Source organism: Lipotes vexillifer, unplaced genomic scaffold (assembly GCF_000442215.2).
Source record: "Lipotes vexillifer unplaced genomic scaffold, Lipotes_vexillifer_v1.1 scaffold108, whole genome shotgun sequence".
In the NCBI taxonomy this organism is placed as follows: domain Eukaryota; kingdom Metazoa; phylum Chordata; class Mammalia; order Artiodactyla; family Lipotidae; genus Lipotes; species Lipotes vexillifer.
In genome coordinates, this window is record NW_006781176.1 from 1,408,832 (window position 1) to 1,425,502 (window position 16,671).

Genomic DNA, 16,671 nt, shown 5'->3' on the forward strand with positions numbered 1-16,671 from the left:
TCTACCTGAAAAAGAATTCAGAGTAATGATAGTAAAGATGATCCAGAATCTCGGAAATAGAATGGAAGCATGGATGGAGAAAATACAACAAATGTTTAACAAAGATCTAGAAGAACTAAAGAACAAACAAACAGAGATGAACAACACAATACCTGAAATGAAAAATACACTAGAAGGAATCAATAACAGAATAACTGAGGCAGAAGAATGAATAAGTGAGCAGAAAGACAAAAAGGTGGAAATAACTGCCGAGGAGCAGAATAAAGAAAAAAGAATGAAAAGAATTGAAGACAATCTCAGAGATCTCTGGGACAACATTAAATGCACCAACATTTGAATTATAGGGGTCCCAGAAGAAGCAAAGAAAAAGAAAGGGTCTGAGAAAATATTTGAAGAGATTATAGTGGAAAACTTCCCTAACATGGGAAAGGAAATAGTCACCCAAGTCCAGGAAGCACAGAGAGTCCCATACAGGATAAATCCTAGGAAAAACACACCAAGACACATATTAATCAAACTAACAAAAATTAAATTCAAAGAAAAAATAGTAAAAGCAGCAAGGGAAAACCAAAAAATAACATACAAAGGAATCCCCATAAGGTTATCAGCTGATTTTTCAGTGGAAACTCTGCAGGCCAGAAGGGAGTGGCAGGATATACTTAAAGTGATGAAAGCGGAAAAACCTGCAACCAAGATTATCCAGCAAGGATGTCATTCAGATTTGATGTAGAAGTTAAAAGCTTTTCAGACAAGCAAAAGCTAAGAGAATTCAGCACCACCAAACCAGCTTTACAACAAATGCTAAAGAAACTTCTCTAAGCAGTAAACACAAGAGAAGAACAAGACCCACAAAAACAGACCCAAAACAAGTAAGAAAATGGTAATAGGAACATACATATCAATAATAACCTTGAATGTAAATGGATTAAATGCTCCAACCAAAAGACACAGGCTCGCTGAATGGATACAAAAACAAGACCTATCTATATGCTGTCTACAAGGGACCCACTTCAGACCTAGGGACACATACAGACTGAAAGTGAGGGGATGGAAAAAGATATTCCATGCAAATGGAAATCAAAAGAAAGTTGGAGTAGCAGTACTCGTATCAGATAAAATAGACTTTAAAATAAAGACTGTTACAAGAGGTAAGGAGGGACACTACATAATGATCAAAGGATCAATCCAAGAAGAAGATATAACAATTATAAATGTTTATGCACCCAACATAGGAGAAATTCAATACATAAAGAAAATGCTAACAACCATGAAAGGAGAAATCAACAGTAACAAAATAATAGTAGGGGACTTTAACACCCCAATTACACCAATGGACAGATCATCAAAACAGAAAATAAATAAGGAAACACAAGCTTTAAATGACACAAGACCAAATAGATCTAACTGATATTTATAGAACATTCCACCCAAAAGTAACAGAATACACTTTCTTCTCAAGTGCACACAAACATTCTCCAGGATACATCACATCTTGGGTCACAAATCAAGCCTCGAAAAATTTAAGAAAATTGAAATTGTATCAAGCATCTATTCTGACCACAACGCTATGAGATTGGAAATCAATTACAGGGAAAAAAACCGTAAGAAACAAAAATACATGGAGGCTAAAGAGTGTGCTACTAAATAGTCAAGAGATCGCTGAAGAAATCAAAGAAGAAACAAAGAAATACATAGAAACAAATGACAACAAAAACACAACGACCCAAAACCTATGGGGTGAAGCAAAGGCAGTTCTAAGAGGGAAGTTTACAGCAATTCAATCTCACCTCAAGAAACAAGAAAAATCTCAAATAAACAATCTAATGCTACACTTAAATCACTTGAGAAAGAACAAAGAGAACCCAAAATCAGTCAGTAAAGAAATCATGAAGATCAGAGCAGAAATAAATGAAATAGAAACAAAGAAAACAATAGCAAAGATCAATAAAACTAAAAGCTGGTTCTTTGAGAAGATAAACAAAATTGATAAACCCTTAGCCAGACTCATCAAGAAAAAAAGGGAGAGGACGCAAATCACTAAAATTAGAAATGAAAAAGGAGAAATCACAACTGACACTGCAGAAATACAAAGGATTATAAGAGACTACTACATACAATTATATGCCAATAAAATGGAGAACCACAAAGAAATGGAGAAATTCTTGGAAAGGTACAATTTTCCAAGAGAGAACCAGGAAGAATTAGAAAATATAAACAACCTATCACAAGTAATGAACTTGAAACCATAATTAAAAATCTTCCAACAAACAAAAGTCTAGGACCAGATGGCTTCACAGGCGAATTCTATCAAACACTTAGAGAAAAGCTAGCACTGATCCTTCTCAAACTCTTCCAAAAAATTGCAGAGGGAGAAACACTCCCAAATTCATTCTACGAAGCCATCATCACCCTGATACCAAAACCAGACAAAGATGTAACAAAGAAAGAAAACTACAGGCCAATATCACTGATGAACATAGATGCAAAATTCCTCAACAAAATACTAGCAAACAGAATTCAACAACAACAACACAGTAACTGGATCATACACCATGATCAAATGGGATTTATCCCAGGGATACACGGATTTGTCAATATATGCAAATCAAACAGTGTGATACAACATATGAACAAACTGCTGAAAAAAAATCATATGATCATCTCAATAGATGCAGAAAAAGCTTTTGACAAAATTCAACACCCATTTATGATTAAAAAAAAAAAAACTCTCCAGAGAGTGGGCATAGCGGGAAACTACCTCAACATAATAAAGGCCATATATGACAAACCCACAGCAAGCATCATACTCAATGGTGAAAAACTAAAAGCATTTCCACTAAGATCAGGAATAAGACAAGTATGGCCACTCTCACCACTCTTATTCAACAAGGTTTTGGAAGTCCTAGCCATGGCAATCAGAGAAGAAAAAGAAATAAAAGGAATACAAATTGGAAAAGAAGAAGTAAAATTGTCACTTTGCAGGTGACATGATACTATACATAGAAAATGCTAAAGATGCCACCAGAAAACTACTAGAACTAATGAATGAATTTGGTAAGGTTGTAGGATACAAAATTAATGCACAGAAATCTCTGGCTTTCCTATACACCAACAAGGAAAACTCAGAAATAGAAATTAAGTAAACAATCCCATTTACCACTGCAACAAAAAGAATAAAATACCTAGGAATAAACCTGCCTAAGGAGGCAAAAGACTTGTACTCAGAAAACTATAAAACACTGATGAAAGAAATCAAAGATGACATAAACAGATGGAGAAATATACCATGTTCTTGGATTGGAAGAATCAACACCGTGAAAATGTGTCTACTACCCAAAGCCATCTACATATTCAGTGCAATCCCTATCAAACTACCGATGGCATTCTCCACAGAATTAGAAGAAAAAATCTTACAATTCGTATGGAAACACAAAAGACCCCGAATAGCCGAAGCAATCTTGAGAAAGAAAAACAGTTGGAGGAATCAGGCTCCCTGACTCCAAACTATACCACAAAGCTACAGTAATCAGGACAGTATGGACTGGCACAAAAACAGAAATATAGATCAATAGTACGGGATAGAATGCCCAGAGATAAACCCACACACATATCGGCACCTAATTTACGACAAAGTAGGCAAGAACATACAGTGGAGAAAAGACAGCCTCTTCTATAAGTGGTACTGGGAAAACTGGACAGCTACATTTAAAAGAATGAAATTAGAACACTCCCTAATACCATACACAAAAATAAACTCCAAATGGATTAAAGACTCAAATGTAAAACAGACACTATAAAACTTTTAGAGTAAAAGATAGGAAAAACACTCTTTGACATAAACCACAGCAAGATCTTTTTTGACCCACCTCCTGGAGTGACAGAAATAAAATAAATAAATAAATAAATAAATGGGACTTAAAAGCCTTTGCACAGCAAAGGAAACCATAAACAAAACAAAAAGACAACCCTCAGAATGGGAGAAAATATTTGCAAATGAATCAACAGACAAAGGATTAATCTCCAAAATACACAAACAGCTCATGGAGCTCAATATCAAAAAGACAAACAACCCAATCCAAAAATGGATGGAAGATCTAAACAGGCATTTGACCAAGGAAGATACAGATGGCCAAGAAGCACATGAAAAAATGCTCAACATCACTAATTATTAGAGACATGCAAATCAAAACTACAATGAGGTATCACCTCATGCCAGTTAGAATGGCCATTATCATAAAACCTAGAAACAATAAATTCTGGAAAGGGTGTGGTGAAAAGGGAACCCCCCTACACTGTTGGTGGGAATGTAAATTGATACAACCACTATGGAGAAGAGTATGGAGTTTCCTTAAAAAACTAAAAATAGATCTAACATATGACCCAGCACCCCACCACTGGGCATATGCCCTGAGAAAACCATAATTCGAAAAGAGACATGCACCACAATGTTCATTGCAGCACTCTTTACAATAGCCAGGACATGGAACCAACCTAAATGTCCATCAACAGATGAATGGATAAAGAAGGTGTGGCACATATATACAATGGAATATTACTTAGCCATAATAAGAAACAAAATTGCGTTATTTGTAGTGAGGTGGATGGATCTAGAGTCTCTCCTGCAGAGTGAAGTCAGAAAGAAAAAAACAAATACCATGTGCTAACACATATACATGGAATCTAAAAAACAAAACAATGGTACTGATGAACTTAGTTGCAGGGCAGGAATAAAGAGGTAGGCATAGAGAATGGACTTGAGGACATGGGGTGGGAGGGTGAAGTTGGGGTGAAGTGAGAGTATCATCGACATATATACTCTACCAAATGTAAAATAGTTGGCTGGTGGGAAGCAGCAGCATAGCACAGGGAGATCAGCTCGGTGCTTTGCGATGACCTAAAGGGGTGGCATAGGGAGGATGAGAGGGAAGCTCAAGAGGGAGGGGATATGGGGACATGTGTATGCATATGGCTGATTTGCTTTTTTGTGCAATAGAAACTAACATGGTATTATGAAGCAATTATACTCCAATAAAGATCTATTTTTAAAAAAGCCATTTAAATATGCAGCAAATTTCAGAAACTCTTTATAAACTTAAACTAAAGCACTACAGAATGCATAGGTGAAGCCAATGTCACATCCTCACCTCCCTCACCTACCTGCCCCCTCCAAGAATATTTTAGCCGTTTAAGACATTTTACACACACATTCACAGATACACACACACGCATGCACACATACACACACTAAGATAAGGTAATACTTTAAAATTTCACTAAGATATGAGGTCATTTAAAGAATAGAAAACACAGACTGGAGAAGACAATCTAGAAAAAGATGCTGTTATCTGAAATAGCCATAAATTTGAGGTAAGAGCGAAGGCTTGAGTGGGCTTGATCTTTATGAATCACTGTCTATTTTCTACTTCAGATTCTGAACATGCTCATTTTGGGCTACTGGTGATTTGGAATCATAAGTGACTATTTTTTGATCCTTTATTTTACTGTCTTGAAAGTAGCCTGAGGGAGGATTTTAAAAGAAGATTGCTTAGAAAAAAATTGGCTAGTGACATTTTTTCATCGACTTTTTAAAGACATAAGGGTTTCATTCTCCTTTTTAAAAGATTATCTAATAAATTATTTGTCCTCATTTGAAATCAGGTACTAGATTTCTTAGTGCTATCTATGAGAAAGAGACCTGCATCTAAAGAAACAGAAGGATCTAGAAAATAATGGAATTTTGTTTTTTGTCCACAATAAAAAAATAAGAATATTAAGAAGTGTTAGTATGTCACCATTTAAGAAGTCTGAGTTTCAACTTTTGCAGCCCTGAATTTGCATTTCATTATGGAAATTAATAGCGCTTTGATATTCATCTTTTCATAGAATAAAAACATTTGATGAGGCCAAATTAAGAAGTACCACTTATGTGATGAATAAAGTTATGTTTTTCTGGTTTATCCTCAGAATAGAAAATTCCCAGCCAAAGTGTCCAAGGTGTGCAACACAATCCCAGTCCTCAAGTGACCTTAACCTCAGTAAAGAACTCTTAAATAAATAACTTAAAATTGAATCAAAGAACCTAGAATCCAGTAGCTACGTATAGGTAATATCTATAATATTCTGCACATGAGTACACTCTGATATTTTGACTTGCTAAAAAACAAGGGGAAGGATAAGTCTCCTTCTTTGCCTGTTCCTGCCAATATAACCTATGTATTTGGAGGCATTCAAAAGAATTGTGGTGCTAGCCTGGAACTGACAGGAAAAAGATGTGGGCGTGAATAAATAAAGGGGGAGGGGTGCAAAGCAGTTCAGATAAAGAGACTAGATGTCCAAAGACACATATATGGAGGTTTGAGAAAGAGGTATCAAGAAAATCCTTGTTTCTCTGATAGGGTAATGGAATACAGACGAAGAGCATAGAACTATTAGCCTCCAAAAAAAAAAAAAAAATTGGCATCTTAGTTCAACTTGAAGAAAGATAAATTCAGATTAAAACTACTGACTTGCTCAACGTCTCTTGGAGTGAATCAGCATTCTAGCTATCAAAAACGCATTTTATGGAATCCTGTAATTACTCTTAAAGAGTATTCTCTTTCATGTGTATTTAGCCTTTACCTCTTATTTTTCCCCTCGTGGGATCGCTGGGAAGCACCTCAATCTGAGTGTCCCAAGTTCAGCTCACTGTCATCTCTAGCTTTATGCTGCTCTCACCTCAAACTAAGGTTCTAAAACTTGCTCTTGCATTCTCTCTCTCTCTTACGTGCACACACACTTTCCCTCTTCTGTTAATGGCACGCAAAATCCCTACTCATCCTTTTGTATCACTATGTTTTATACTATCATAAAAAAGCTTTCCCCTGTTCTCCCTGCCCCACCTCTGCCTAATTGAAATTTAATTTTTACCCTGTTAACATAACCTTCCTAAGCCAGGCCAGTTCAAATTTTGTCCCCTCCTCAGAACACTTAGGTGGTTCTCCATTCTCAAACTACTGAGCATGGCATTTGAGGTGTCTTATGGTTTGGCCCCAATGTCCTTTTCCAACCTTTTATCCCACTCTTTCCTCAATTTACCCTTTATTTCAGCCTCATTCTACTGTCTCAAATACCATGCATTTTTTTCTCCTCCATACCCTGATTCATGCTGTTCCTCAGACTGGAGTTTCACTATTTTCTTCTCTTCATACTTCAAACTCTTTTAAAATGTCACTTCCTCATGAAGATTTCACTAGTCTGTCCGATTGGATTTAACCTCTTTTTTTCTCTTTCCTAACATAGCATTTTAATATCCTACTATTAAATTACTTATTATGTTCTGTTTTGAATTAAAGCTAGCTATCTACATATCAGCTCATCAAATTATAAACAGAAAACTAAAGACATCATGGTACTTGCTCTAGATTCTTGAGCCAGCCTTGCAAAACTTGATTCAGATTCACTCACAGATGTCTAATTCTGCCTCTTCTCTGCCCTAAAGATAGTATCCCCTCCTCCAACTTTATATCTCTAAACTAAGAGAGCACAAAGTCTCACCCTGGCAGAGATATGCCCAGAATTCCACCCTTCCACAGTATAATTTCACCAAAACTCTCATAAAAAGAAGAGACAGAATGTATTATATTTTGATAGGCCTGTGGTGAAGCTTTCCAGCTCCCACCTAAGTCCTCTCACCCTGATAATTTGTGGTTTCAACTTTTCAATAATACACTCTCAATATATTATAACTTGTTTTAATCCCTTCATACAATCTCTTTTGGTGAAAGAACCATTACAATATGTATGTACCATCTATTTTTATTATCAGGCTCTTTCATTTAAACTGTACATAAAACTCCCCTTTCAGATTAAAGTCAGTGAATATTTTATAAATGAGCATTAAAGTAAGAACACAAATTTATCTGTCAGCCTCCAGGCAACTGAAGAGATCAGTTGTGGGTGATCCCAAATTACCAGCAACTACTCTGCATTATTCAGTTTTAACCTTTAATAAAGGAAAACACAGTGAACTTAATTTTTGTTTGAATTTGTGCTTACACTCACATAATCCCAAATGGTCACTTTTCTTTGATCAGAAAAGTGTTTGTCAAATAATGTGTAGATAGCTGAGAAATACTCTGTAAGGTCATATGGAAACATGGAAAATAAGTGAGCTATGGCCCCTGCTTCCAAGTGGTTTATGATCTAAGAGGAGAGTATATTTATATCAAGATCAGCCAGTAAAGAATTAAAGATTGTAGAGTACAATGACCAAAGCAGTGCTTTAGTCAGTAAATTGCAGAGTGAAACTCATGGAAGAGAGGACCATGGGCTGGAAGAATGCAGTCTGGAAGATAGGATTGGTAGAAGAAAAGGAAAACAAGGAGCAGAAGGAGGGAACCCTCTTGGAGTGTTTGGAACATCGTAGAGAGATCAGCCCCAAGCAGAGAGTTCCAGTGCAAACAAGTCTTAGATAAGTTCCAGCAGTGAAAATGAAGCCAGTTTGTGGTGGATCTTGATACCTGAGTGACTCTATTCTGGATGTCATAAGGGAGTGACAGGATCAAATGGATGTTTTAGGACTACTGATTTTAATGAACCCAAAATGGATTTGAGGAGCACAAACAGTCCAGGGGATTTATTTGCCTGGAGACCATTCTAACATTCCAGGCATGACGTCTTAAGGCTTTAGAGGAGAATGACACAGGAGTATAGTCTGCAAATTATAAATGATACACATTCTCCCCCAAACAGCGGCCTTGCAGCGTAAAAACAAAACTCAGCACAGGTAATGAGATGAGAGGCAAGCATTGTACCATCTTTTTCTTCCCCTGAGCTGTGGAGAAGTTATTGATAGGGACTATCTGAATCATCTTTTTTTCTGTTTTAATTTTATTGGGTTTATATTTGCCTTCCAGCTAACTGTGTGACTGAATGTTTTTGAATAACCATCCTTCCTGTAGTTATATAAAGTGGTTATATGGAGATGTGTAGGTTAATGAATGTTTATTATAATGATTATGAAACCTATTTTAGGCCTGTTGAAATGATCTATCATGGTTACAACCTCATTTTCCATTTGCTATTTGCCTTTAGCAAGTTTAGGGGGAAAAGGATCATGCTATATATAAAAGTAAAAAAAATAATTATTGGATCCTATTTGACCATTATGTTAACTATATTCTAATTATGAATTTTGGACTCAGGATACTTTTGAATAATATATATGTGCAGTAGACTCAACTTAAAGTTCACAATATTGATGGGAGATTATAGATGCCTATTCATACTCTTAACTTCAAGTGCCTCTTATTTGGGGAAACAATCAATAGAAATGTTGAAGCGACTTAAAAATTGATTTTTACTCTTTAAATTTTAGATATGTCAGGTTGTAAGAGATGTATTACATAACCTTTGATTTAAAAAAAGTGGCTGTTTCCTGAACGTAGTTTAGTGTCCAACAATAAATCATAATTTTGAAGGAAAAAAAGGCTTTCCTGAGGAAAAGTTATTATATCTTAGTGTGTTTAAGTGTAAAGCTACAATCCTAAATAAATAAGCACTTTCTTCAAAATATGTCTGGCTTAGATCAAGTTTGGTTTGACTAATAGGTAAATAAAACCTATTAGCCTTATCTGCTGATATGAGATTTTTGGAACCTGTTGGCTCCCTCTAACAGTCCCTCGGGGAGCCCTAAATTCACATTATCTCTGTAGGACTGCAACCTGGCCAGCGGCTCCAGATGCATTAAGAGAAGCCAATGCTTTCTTGGTGGCAGAGAGATTTTAACAGACTTCACATTTTCAACGTACAAAGAATTTCTTTTAAGTCATGCCAAGAGTGAGGAAGTTTGATGAGATTCTCCATTTTATGTCACCTGTGTGAAATTCCAAACCTGAGAGCCTGGGTCTCGGGCATGTGAAGTGATGGGTACGGTTGTAAACGTATAGGAAGTGATGGATGCTGTAAATGTGTAAACTTTTCTCAGCATTAGGAACCTAAAAAGCACCAGAGACCCTGAGGGTGGGGGGTGAGGGCAGGGAGAAAGAACAAGATGGGGGTTCAATAATAAGAGAGAGAGACTGAACAAAAGTCAGGTGTTAAACATTTAAAAGAATCAAAGCTAGATCTCTAGCAAGTACTTTTAACCCAAATGCAACCGATTTTGCAAAGCAAAATGTTGTGACTCAAAGTAAAAATGTCTAAAAGGAAATTAAGGAGGAAATAACAGATGGGAAGAAAATACTTAACTGCAGTCAAAAGAATGAAAACAAAATGAGGGGGTGACCAAAAGTAGGAGAAATAAAATTTTCCTTTCATTTCTGTTTTATATTATAGTCTGAGTTCAGTAACATGAGTGTATACTCTGTTCTTTCTTGTTCTTTGAAAAACCTTTCAGCCTTTTCAGTTCAATTAGGGGAAAAAAGAAAAGATGCTAAAGCATTTCTGTTTTGAGCCACAGCTTCATTTTGTCCCATAAATGACAAAAACACTCGTCGATAATTTCCATACATCTTATATACGCTATATCAAAGAGGTAAGATGCAGAAGCACTAGAAAGTTCTGTATGTATTTAATATTTAACAATTATCAAGACCCAATAAGGTAATTGCTTGCATATAAGCCTTCTTCCTTCTGAAGAAAGTACCAAATGGAGAGCATGATTCAGTTGTTTGATATTTGCATTCCTTTGACTTCTGAAAAAGTATTGGGAGAGCAGTGGAAATAGTTAATGGGATCTGGGTGAGGGAGGTAGCTGTTCAGGCAAAATTTTAAGAACTGTGCTGTTTGTGCAGACCCCCAGCCAAGAAATATACATTAATAATTCCAACATTACAATAAAGGCATCAGGCAGAGATAACATTAGAAATCAAACATTAGCAACACTCTACATACCTTGCAAGCAACGCCAGTGTTTGTGGGAACTTTTGACAGACACACACACACATACATATGCACGTGTGTGTACTCCAGATAAATCAGTGTGATGAAATCCAGTTTACACAAATATTTACTTTTCTGATTTGTAGATTAGCAGTGGCTCTTAATTAAATGTTTAATTATGAAGCAATTATTGCTCCTGTTCTTTTGAACATGGCTCTATGTTGCCACTTAAATCTAGTAAATGTGTAATGGGTTTGACCACAATTATAATAGCATTATGAAAACACAAACCACCACCACCACCACCACCCCAAGCCATCTAATTGCTACTCTGAGACAGGTTTATGGCCATTTTATCAATGCCTGTATTCCCATGAGGGTTCTTTTTGGCTGATCTGGATTATATCATCCCGTAGATTACCCATATGCCATTTCAGAGGCACTAATCTAACTTTGGGTTGCTCTTCAAATGAGTTGTTTCTCATACTCTTCAAGAGTTTTTCTCACCCTGCCCCCTTAGTCTGAGAAGTAGTTAATGACAAACCCAGTTTAAAGAAATCATGTGAACACCTGTAGTCCTGAGGGTCCTCATGAAATGGGAATAACACCCTCTTTTAGGGGATGTGCTATTTACTTTAGGATTTTGTTTGATTAGGTTTTCTTGAAGCCAGGCAGGTGCCAGAGAACAAAACAATTTGCCAAGACACTGTCTTCAGAGATAAGCTAAAATATTGCATTCTTAGAGAATGTTTATCTCCCAGGATCAAAATCAGTAGTTGGTTTCATCACTGGTTTGTGGCCATGATATAATTCTTGCTGGACTCAGGCACTGAAAGAGAAAGTAAGTGCTTCTGACCTGGCTGGGTGTGAGTGAGTTTCTGGGAGAAATAGGAAGTCAAGTCCCTAAGTAATTAGATGGTGATCACTGTAGGTAAGTTATAAGGCTGACCCAAAACTTTTAGACAGTGGCTGCTGGTCAATGGACCATGCTTTGTGTAGCATCAGCAAAACCTTTAAGTCTGTTAGAGATGCAGAATTCCATACCTCACCTCATACCTACAGCATCAGAATGTGCATTTCAACATGGTCTCTAAGTGAGGCACTTAACACAATCAAATTTGAGATACACTGCTCTAGAGTATCTTCTTTCTATTAGTCCACATGTTTAGGGATCTAGTGTCCAAATCATCTCTCTTCTCTTATCATCCAAATTTCCATTCTCTCTATCAGATAAAGGAATGAATGATACAAATTAAATAACAGGTGCAAAAGCATTTGTTAGAGACGATCCAGTGAGATTCAAATACTACTATTTTTAGTATTTAGGAAAAATATGTGGAAAAGAATCAGATCTGAAATAAGATTCAGAATCCGGTTCATTCTGTGCTTGCCTCTTAAAAACTCTGTGACCTTGGGCAAGTCACTTAAGCTGAGCTCAGGTCCCTCAGCTCTAAAATGGGTCACAAGTAACATCTTCCCTAGCTCCTTCCAGGTGGTTAATTATGAACTTCAGATTAGACCAGCAGATGAAAGTAGTTTTGAACTTTGACAAGCAGTGCAAGTATTTGTTCCACTTACATTGGCAACTGAAAATTTTTAGAATTCTAGGAGTCATCTTGGGAAGGAGAGGGTTAAAGAGAGCCTGGACCAAGGAGCTAATAAGTGCTGGGCACTTTACACCAATTACCTCACTTAATTCTCACAGCCACTTTCCAAGGTAGTCATTATTATTCCCAATTTACAGACAAGGGAACTGAAACTCAAGGAGATTAGAAGCTTGGCCAAGGTCATATCATTAAATAAGTAGAAGAGCTAGAAATTGAAGCCGGGTTTATCTTGTTAAGCCACTGCACCTTGCAGCCATCCAGCTATTTGTTCAACTGCTTCCAAGCCAAAAGCAAACAAAATATTGCTTCAGTCAGAGGGGACTTAAAAAGATTTCCCAAATGAAAGCAGTGCCACGGCACAATCGTCTTTGTCTTCAACATAAGTCCTGTCCTGTTTTAAGCACCCCTCAGTGGTTTCCCTCAAATGAAATCCATCAGGCAGTCTGGCTGGAGCCTCCATCTCAAGTCTTATCTCATCCATGCTCTCTCTTCCTCACTTTATTCCAGCTATGTTTGCCTTTTGATAGTTCTTTGAACATACCAAACTCTTGTCCGCAGACGTCCCTGCACGTGTTACTACCTCTGGATCTTGGTTTCCCCACTTTCCATGGCCACCTTATGCTCTGCATCCCTCAGGTTCCCCCTTCCCTGATACCTCATCCAAAGTAAGCTCTTCCCCTCATATTGTCTCAGCTTTGTTTTCTTCTCTTTAGCATTTACCACAATTTGTGATTAAAGTATTTACTTACTTGCTTCCTTCCTTCCCACCCCACACCCTGCAGGAATATAAGCTCCATGAGGCAAGAATCATACTAGCTTTCTTATATCATAAGACCTAGCACAGAACAGTCATTCAATGATTTGTTAAAGGGAGGTAAAATGGGAGAGAGGAAGGGAAAAAGGGAGAAATGAGTGAAGAGAGTGGAGTATTTGGAACTGCATGTGGCCTGAATTTGTTTGTTGTAAGAATTTAAAAGGAGATAATAGTAGGGGGGGAAAAAAAACACTTTAAATTGTGCCTAGCACATAGTATTCAATGATTCATAACTCTTCTTTATCAAAAATATATCTTTAACCCACATGGGCTAAACAATAATACCAGAAATCTAGGAAAATATCTCCTCCTCAAACCAAAATGTATTATTCCATATGGGTTGAAGAAATGCAGTCCACGTAGAAATTGCACACCTATGTCAAAGTCCTCTGCATCATGGTCTCTCCCAGCCCAAAGGCCGCCTTTTCAATCAAAGCAGAGAGTCTGTTTATTTCCAACCTTTCTTATTGTTCTCCTCTTGTTCTAAGTTGGTGGCAAACTTCCTCCTGCTGGCCTGGGAACAGCGGAGCAACAGCTGGAAAGGCTCATGGCCATGTCCCCTCCAGTAATCAGGAATGGACAAATGAAAGACAGAATAAAGGTAGAATAGGATGTCAGCAACGCCATGTCCCAAAGTAGTGATATTGGTCTTAGACAAGTCACTTGTTGGTGTGAGGGCTGAGACTGCCAGCATTCCAAGTCTAGCTTTGTCATTTACTAGCTGTGTAACTTAAGCCAAGTTACTTAGCCACTCTGTTCTTCAGTGTCCTCATCTACAAAACAGGAATAGTAACGTCCTCATAGGGTTATCGTAAGGAGTAAATAAAATCATTGTAAAGGACTTAACATTGGCACAGAGTAAACACAATGAAACTTAACTATGATATTTCGTGTGTGTGTGTGTATGGGCGTGGGTGTGGGTGTGTATGTGAGTGTGTGTGTGTGTGTGTGTGTGTGTGAAATGTCATTAGCTGATGAAGATCTTTTCTAGCATGAATAAATCATTATTCAATGAGTTACATTTAAGAGTCCAGTTAAATATTTTGGGGTTTGAATCCTGTCTGAGAAGGCTTTCTTCTTGAAATTTCTATTTGTCTTTTAAGGTAGAAAACAGTGTTATGAAGGGAGAATGGAAAACGAATTTACCAAATCCTGTAAGAGAAAATTCTTGATCCCTGAAATCCCAGATCAACCCCTGGAACTTCGCTCCAATGCGGTCCTGTCAGGTGGGGCATGACTGTGCAAGAAAGAGTGACAGAAAGCCTTGGAAAAGAGAATGAGATGAGAGGACACTTGTGGGAAACAGGTCTAGGAAAGGCTGAGTAAAAGAAGGCTCTGGAAAATTGGAAGGAATTCAGAAAAATAAATAGGACTAGGGTAGCTAATGTTAATCGATCACTTCCCATGTGCCAAGCACTATTTCAAGTGCCTTAAATGCATTAAACTCATTTAATGCTTTTTTCCACCTTAGGAATTCCTATTTTCCATGTAAGGAAACCAAGGCAGAGAGAGGTAATGTAGTTTGCCCAAAGATCACATAATTTCCGAAGAACCCCATCATTTAAAAGCTCAACAAAACAGATGAGTTGGCAGATGTAGGGTTTGTTTAGAATTGGAAAGGAGGAAAATTAGAATAGAGATGAAATCTGAGTTTTTGTGCATTTATAATGATGTTATTGAGGTTTTAAGTTCTAAAAACTTTGGTATCATTTTAGAAAGTATTTCTTAAACTCTGATCTCTGTTTTATACACCTTAAAAAATTAAACCGACTGTACTAGAAAATAAGTCATAAGAGACAACGATGTCTTTTGTTTCGATGAGAGGCAGTCTCAAGCTTGAGAGGGCGTGTAGTTCTTCCACCATAGTTGTAATAGTTTTTGGTTACTCAATTTTGCTTGTCTCTTCCCTCCGCCTTGCCCCAATGACCAATATATTCTAGCGATAATAAAGACGGACGCTAAAACAGTGGGAGAAAAATAATAGAGTTTAGGGGCTAGCTATAGAAGGTAATTTCTCAGACACTATAAAATCCTTGCTTATTTGGTTTGCAACCAGGAAACTTAGTTAATAACCATCATTTTCCAACTCCTCTTGCAAGTGCAAATCCAATACAATTCTTCACTGAGGCACAGTAAAAAGAAAATGCAAAGGCATTTGAAAAAGCTCACCCATTTAGATTTAATTACATACATAACTGGTGTCCTCCCAAGTGTGAAAATGCTGTAACCAATAAATCAGACAATAAAATGGTATCTGAGCAGAACAGATTTGTAGAGAAGATGTGTGAGCAATCAAAATTCACTGACTTGCACTTGGCATTTTTACCCAGAAAAGTTCTTATATGCAAGAGTAAATTCCTGCTCTTGGAATCTTGCCTCCTTTTGAACACGAAGGTCAGTTAGTTTCCCTAGAGGGTGTTCTTGTGTAATGACTTTTAAGTGAACAGGAGACTTTAATCTTAAAATCATCTCTATGTGTTAAAGTATCACTAGATCTGTGTTTGTATGTTAGATTTTAAGGACCATCTCATTTGTCTACTACTGTTTCTCACATGTTTAATTAATAACTACTAAATGAAGCTTAATTCAGTAGAAAGAATATTTCATACTAGATGTCCCTGGAGATTCACATATAACGAAGACTGCAAACTTCTGCAAACCAAATTTTCAAAAAAAGTGACATGCAGACTACCAAAATATCTTCCCAGGTAGTATAGAAAAAAAAAAAAAGACTCCTGTAATAGTAAGGGTATAATTCAATCATTGCCAATGGTTTTGATCTTTATGAAATGAATGCATTTTTAAATGTACTTACCTTGGATCGAAATTTCTTGTGAATAACAGAGTTAAGAAAGTTGGCAAAACTGGAGTCTTGTTATCTTTTGGGCATAACTTTGCCAAGTGCAAAATTTTTGGAGGGTATATATAGTGTCATCGCATTTTTCATATTCGCATTTGGAATAAAATCAAACTGACAAAAAAGATTTTCCCTTTTAATAAAACCTTGTGTTGGTCAACCATGTTAAAGGCACAATCTGATCTCTACAGGCACTTTCCTATGGCAAATAGTCAGCTGAATAACTTCCTCATTTGTTGTGCTTATGAAAATGAAAATGTAACAGACTTTAGGATTTCAAAAGCATCCGTGGTCACAAGTAAGGAAACAATTTAATAATAGCAGGACTTTATCATTAACGTATAATGCTCTTGGTTTTTCATTGGTTAATTCAGACAGGAAAATGGCTCTCCCTGAGTGGGAATAGTTCCATTCTTACCTTCCTTTCTGCATCACACCACAAAGCTCACTTTTTAAATGATTTTGGTTAGATTGGTTTTGTTTGTTTTATTTGTTTTTCTGGGAGTTCTAGGCTCTGACTAGAAAGCAGGAAT

The 16,671-nt window shown here is 36.9% G+C and overlaps 1 protein-coding gene across 1 annotated transcript in view; it reads right to left on the bottom strand.

Annotated features, from left to right (window-relative positions):
* Nucleotides 1–16,671, bottom strand: part of ALDH1A1 (aldehyde dehydrogenase 1 family member A1) — a 55,271-nt gene that overhangs the window by 37,317 nt on the left and 1,283 nt on the right. The gene's annotated exons all lie outside the window — the stretch shown is intronic.